We start from the raw sequence: 6,899 nt of genomic DNA, 5'->3' as shown, positions 1-6,899 counted from the left end.
GCCAACAAGAAGGAGTGTTCAGCAACAACGCCAGCCCCATGTCCCAGCCTTAGGAGGTTTGGCACGTTGGCAACTTGGAAGAGAGGGGCGTGTTCAGCAACAACTCCAACAAACTTGGCAGCCTGACCTTACCTTCTTTGAGGAAGCATAACTTGAGCTAGAAAAATTCAATTGAGATGATTCCAAGTGCATTAGAAAGAAGACACTCTGAGCTTTCCAATGATGTATGATAGTCCATATTAAAGCAGAGGATTGACACTCAAATTCTGGGCAACATTTAGCATGAAAGTAGAAGTCAAGAAGAAGAAAAGCAAGTTGTTAGCAACAACTTGGGCTAACAACGCCCAAACACCAATGCCCACTTCCAGGAAAATACTTTGCACATTGCCAACGTGCATTAAGGCTAGCGTTATTGGCAAACACGCCAAGCCACTGGGCCAGAATTGAGGTGAATGAGCCCTGCTTTTCTCTGCTCTCTTCAAAGGCCAACGCCAACAAGTCCTCTAATGAGCCAGCCAAATCAACAAGGACAAAGCCCATAAATCTGAATCAATCAAGGCCACAAGAATCATCTAGAATAGTTGATTTTCATTTAATTGTAATTTGTTTTTAATTTCATTTCAATTTGTAATTTAGGAAAGCCTATATAAAGGCCATAGTTTCATTGGATTAGGGGGTTGGATTGGAGGGATACGGAGGAGACCAACTTGAAATTCTGTGAATTGGCACACTCCATTGAGAGTGGGTCTTCAGACCCCTCCCCTTCATACACTCTTCTTCACCTCCCCTTCTCTTCTTCCTTAGTAGTGTAGTTTAATTTGTAGTTTTCATCTATGAATTCTTGAATTCTCAATTTCTGTTTTGAAGTCTCACTCTTTATTTTCATGCACTTTAATTTCATGCAATTTAGTTTTCAGTTGAGAGCAATGATCACTTAATTCCCTTTGCATTAGGGGGAAGAGCTCTGTTATTTGAATGAATTGATAACTCTTCTTCTCCTTCTTAATTCAAGTGGTTAATCCAAGAGGAAACTCTTGTTCTTCAAAGATTCAATCACCATCGAGAGAGGGATTAATCTATATGAATTGTGTAGTGAATTTGAGAAAGGAGCCACATAATTCAGTTTAGAGTTCATCCTTTCATGATTTCCTTAATCAATACACTTTGGTTGGTATGTGAGATGTAACCTCCCTTAGTTGAGATTCTGGAAGTTGTGTGGCTTGGATTAGAGATTGAACTTCATCTCTTCTCATGAACAATTAGATCACGAGAGTGGCAATTGGTTGTGTTGAGAGAAATTGAGTCACCAAGAGATTGGGACTCAATTGCCCACAATTTGCCATGGATCTATACCCATGATTGAGAAGGAATTGATCAACATCAATTCATGAGAATTTGCATCTCCGATCCCTAATGATCCTTTCCATCATTAATTCTCATTTCTTTTTCTCTTTAGTTACTTTGAATACCCATTACCCAATTCCCTTCTACATTCTTGCAATTTATTATTCTTGTTATTTACATTCTGTTTCTCTAGTTCTTGCAATTTACTCTTCTGTTCTTTAAATTTTTGCAACCTTTACTTTCTTGCAATTTATTTTCCATGTCATTTGAATTTCTTGCACTTATGTTCAAAAATCATAATTCTCATGAAATCAAAACCATGTCTGCTTGACTAAATTTACCATTTAACTAAAGTTGCTTAATCTACCAATCTCCGTGGGATCGACCTCACTCTTAGTGAGTTTTATTACTTGATGCGACCCGGTATACTTACCGGTAATTACGTGAAATTAATTTTTTACGTATCAGCTTTTTCTTCTTTCTTTTGCATTAGAGAGCTTATTGTTTATTGAAGGATTGGTGGCAAATGTTGCAGTGGCCTTTGGCTTAATTTCACTCAACATTTCTTCACCACAGACACATGGCTCACTATTTCTTCCTAGGATCATTGATGCCCAGCACCTCTTTGAATAACTAAATGTTTTGTAGCTAGGTTGCTCTTTATTGTGGACTTTCAATTGGCCATCCCAAATCAGTTGATTTAAGTGGCCAGGTTTTGAAATACCCCTTAGAATTTACTTATCCAAGCATATCCTAGTACAAGAACACCACAAGCATGTGTCCTAGGGTCCAAGCTATTGGTGTCTAGCCTTATTCTTTGTTTTTCTTGCCAGCTTTTGGCTTTTTCTTCTTCCTTTTCTTTCTGTTTTATTTTGTTCTCAAGGGATTTTCATTAATTGAAGGATCATAGCAGCAAACTAGCTTAAGCTTCAAGTAACATGTCATTATGCAGCAATTATTCTATGAGCTAACAATTGAATCAAACACATACCACCACCAACTTCCATTCTAACTTATGCAACATTGGATATTTACTTTCTAATTCAAACATTTCTCTTTTATTCAAGCATATGGGAAACAAAACAAAATTCAAAGCTGAGTAATGAATGACAAGCATTATGCAGATAAGCATTCTTAACAAACAATTCCACTAGCAACCAGATAAACACTTTAGCAAGATATATAAGGGTTTCCAGATTCAAAACAATTCATAGCATCAAGGATTAAGTTTAGATACAACCTTTGAAGTTGCAGCCTTTCATTCTTCCTCCTGTTGCCTCCCTTTTGAGTCATAATGCAAATTGTCTTCAAATGTTGGCTAATTTCCTGCATAATTCTCAAAAGTTGCTTGCTTCTCAAGCCCTTAAATGAATGGTTAGTATGCATAAATTGAGTGTGTATTTTGGATTTATTTTGGTGTGGGAACACCAAATTTAATTGCTTGCCACTGCCTCTGATGCAACAAGTTAACCATATGTGAAATCCTTGTGTCTTTGCTAGAGGTTATGGAATTAAAACTAGAAAGCAGTTAAGTAGTTGAATAATCTGTCTGATTGCTTGGAGCTAGTATTGTGCAGGAAGTGAGAATGTGCTTTTAAATGAGATTTTGGTGGAACACCAAACTTAGAATCCTTCATTCTCCCTTAAATTGTTTTGGTGTGCAACACCAAACTTAGCTCTTTGCAATGCATACCAATTATTCAATATTTTTATTGAAAAAGCTATGAAAAGAAAACTATCTCAGGTTGGGTTGCCTCCCAACAAGCGCTCTTTTAATGTCACTAGCTTGACATCCTTCATTTTTGCTTCAAGAAGGCTGTAGGCTCTGAACCTCTTTTTCCTTGTCCCATTGTCCTCTTAGGTACAACTTTGCTCTGTGACCATTTGCTGTGAATTAACTCTTTGTTGCTTTGTCTAGCAATTCAATACTCCCATAAGGAAAAACCTTAGTTACCAAATATGGACCAGTCCACTTAGATTTAAGCTTGCCAGGGAACATCTTGAGTCGTGAGTTGTACAAGAGTACTTGTTGCCCAGGTTTAAATTCTTTCTTCAAGATCTTCTTGTTATGCCACCTCTTGGCTTTTTCCTTGTATATCTTGGCATTTTCATAGGCTTCTAGCCTAAATTCATCCAGCTCATTTAGCTGCAACAACCTTTTCTCCCCTGCTGCTTCAGAGTCAAGGTTTAGGAGTTTAGTAGCCCAAAAAGCTTTGTGTTCAAGCTCTACAGGGAGGTGACAAGATTTGCCATATAATAGCTAAAAGGGAGACTTCCCAATGGGTGTTTTGAAAGCTGTCCTATATGCCCAGAGTGCATCTTCCAACTTCCTAGCCCAATCCTTTCTTGTGCTTCCTACTGTCTTCTCTAGGATCTTCTTCAATTCTCTGTTTGCTAATTCAGCCTGCCCATTAGTCTGAGGGTGGTATGGTGTGACTACTTTATGAATAATTCCATATTTATGAAGAAGTTTCTCCATTTGTTTGTTACAAAAATGACCACCACCACCACCACTAATAAGACCCTTAGGCACTCCATATCTAGTGAAAATGTGCTTCTTGAGGAATTGAAGGACAATTTGCGCATCACAGGTAGTTGTGACTATGGCTTCCACCCACTTTGAGACATACTCCTCTGCTACCAAGATATATCTGAAAGAATAGGAAGGGGGAAAGGGTCCCATGAAATCAATGCCCCATAGATCAAATAATTCTAATTCCAAAATAAAATTCTGCTGCATCTCATTCCTTCTTGTCAATCCTCCTGCTCTTGGCATTCATTACATTGGTGAACAAACTCTCTGGCATTTTTGAAGATAGTTGGCCAATAGAAGCCACTCTGCAGTATCTTTGTAGCTGTTCCTTCTGGACCAAAGTGTCCACCATAAGCTGAGCCATGGCAATGCCACAATATATCCCTTATTTCACTCTCAGGGACACACCTTCTAATCACTCCATCAGAACATCTCTTGAACAGGAAGGGTTCATCCCACAAGAATTTCCTTGCTTCATTGATTAACTTCTTCACTTGTTGCTTAGAGAACTCTTGAGGTATCTTCCTCCCCACTTTGTAGTTTGCTATGTCAGCAAACCAAGGTGCTTGCTGGATCTGCAAAAGGTGTTCATCTGGAAAGCTTTCATTCACGGGTTGGGAGGCTTTTTGAATTGTTTCTTGTGGTAGCCTCAACAAATGATCAGCAACTCGGTTTTCAGTGCCCTTCCTGTCCTTTACTTCAATGTCAAACTCTTGTAGGAGCAATATCCACCTGATAAGTATTGGTTTAGCATCCTGCTTTGACATCAAATACTTAAGGGCAGCATGGTCAGTATAAACCACAATTTTGGATCCTATGAAGTATGATATAAACTTATCAAATGCATAAACTACAGCTAATAATTCCTTCTCTGTTGTGGTGTAATTTTTTTGAGCCTCATTCAACACCTTACTTGCATAATATATGACATGATGCAAGTTTCCCTTCTTTTGTCCAAGCACAGCACCAATTGCAATATCACTTGCATCACACATGAGTTCAAAAGGTAGTTCCTAATCCGAGGGTGTGATTATTGGTGCTGTTGTGAGTCTGTTTTTTAAAGTTTCAAAGGCATGCTGGCAGTTTTCATTAAAAACAAAAGGATTATCAATCATTAACAGATTACTCAAAGGTTTGGCTATTTTAGAAAAATCCTTGATAAACCTTCTATAAAATCCTGCATGCCCCAAGAAACTTCTAACAGATTTCACATTAGTTGGTGGAGGGAGCTTCTCTATGATCTCCACCTTTGCCTTGTCAACCTCTATCCCTTTTTTTGAAACTTTGTGACCAAGAACAATCCCCTCGGGCACCATGAAATGGCACTTCTCCCAGTTCAAAACCAAATTAGTTTCTTGGCACCGTTTCAAGACAAGAGTTAGATGTTTCAGGCAAGGATTGAAATTGTCACCAAAAACAAAAAAGTCATCCATGAAAACTTCTAAAAACTTTTTGACCATATCTGAAAAAATGGAGAGCATACACCTTTGAAAGGTGGCTGGGGCATTGCATAGCCCAAACGGCATCCTTCTACAGGCGAAAACTCCAAATGGACATGTGAATGAAGTCTTTTCTTGGTCCTTTGGATCTACAACTATCTGATTATATCCAGAATAGCCGTCCAGGAAGCAATAGTAAGCATGGCAGGCCAATCTTTCAAGCATCTAGTCAATGAAGGGAAGTGGGAAATGATCTTTGCGTGTGGCATCATTCAGCCTCCTATAGTCAATACACATCCTCCATCCTGTCACAGTTCTTGTGGGAATGAGTTCATTTTTCTCATTAACAATGACTGTCATCCACCCTTCTTTGGTACCACTTGAACTGGGCTTATCCATGAGCTATCAGAGATAGGATAGATTATCCCTGCATTCCACAACTTCATTACTTCCTTCTGGACAACTTCCTTCATTGTGGGATTTAGCCTTCTCTGAGGTTGAACCACTGGTTTGGAATTGTCCTCCAAGAGGATTTTATGCATACACACTGCAGGGCTGATGCCTTTCAGGTCATCAATGGTCCATCCTAAAGCATCCTTGTGAGCTCTGAGTACATCAAGGAGTTCTCCTTCTTCTTTTTTTTGTCAGGGATGAATTGATAATCACTGGGAAACTCTCTGATGTGCCAAGGAATGCATATTTGAGATGGGTGGGTAATGGCTTCAGTTCTTGTTTTTGTACTTCTTCCTTCTTGCTTGGTTTCACCTCCTTGTCAATAGAGATCTCAGCTGCTTGTTCCTCTATTGTCTCTTGGTTATTTTTCTCTTCTTGCTCATGATGATTAGTGTCTAACATTTCTTCCACCAAGCTTTCTATCATGTCCACTCTCAGGTAATCCTCTTGCTCCAGAGGGTGTTGCATTGACTTGAAAACATTTATGACCATTTGCTCATTGTGTACTCTGAAGATCATCTCTCCCTTTTCCACATCGATAATAGCTCTTGCAGTTGCTAGAAATGGTCTTCCCAAGATGATTGAATTATTTCCTTCCTCTTTAGTATCCAAGATCATAAAATCCGCAGGGAAGATAAACTCCCCAACCTTTACTAACAGATTCTCCACAATTCCATTAGGTGTCTTGATTATTGTTCTATCAGCCATGACTAGTGACATCCTAGTGGGTTTGAGTTCTTCTATCGCAAGCTTCCTCATCATGGACAGGGGCATTAAGTTGATACTAGCTCCAAGATCACAAAGAGCCTTGTCTAATGTCATTTTGCCTATGGTGCAAGCAACTACAAAACTCCCTGGATCTTTAAGCTTTGGTGGGATTCCCTTTTGAAGCACAGCGCTATATTCTTCAGTGAGCAGCACAGTCTCCTTCTCCAGCCAACTTTTTTTCTTGTTGATAAGCTCCTTCAAGAACTTGGGATACAGAGGCATTTGTTCCAATGCCTCAGCCAAGGGAATGTTGATCTCTAGCTTCTTAAAAGTCTCAAGGAATTTATGGAAATATTGATCCTTTGCTTCTTTGTGAAATCTTTGTGGATAAGGTAGTGGAGGTGTAAGGCTCTTCTCCACTT

The sequence above is a fragment of the Arachis hypogaea genome, chromosome 10 (assembly GCF_003086295.3).
Source record: "Arachis hypogaea cultivar Tifrunner chromosome 10, arahy.Tifrunner.gnm2.J5K5, whole genome shotgun sequence".
NCBI lineage: Eukaryota > Viridiplantae > Streptophyta > Magnoliopsida > Fabales > Fabaceae > Arachis > Arachis hypogaea.
The sequence above is the reverse complement of the archived record's forward strand: the minus strand, read 5'-3'. Positions refer to the sequence as shown.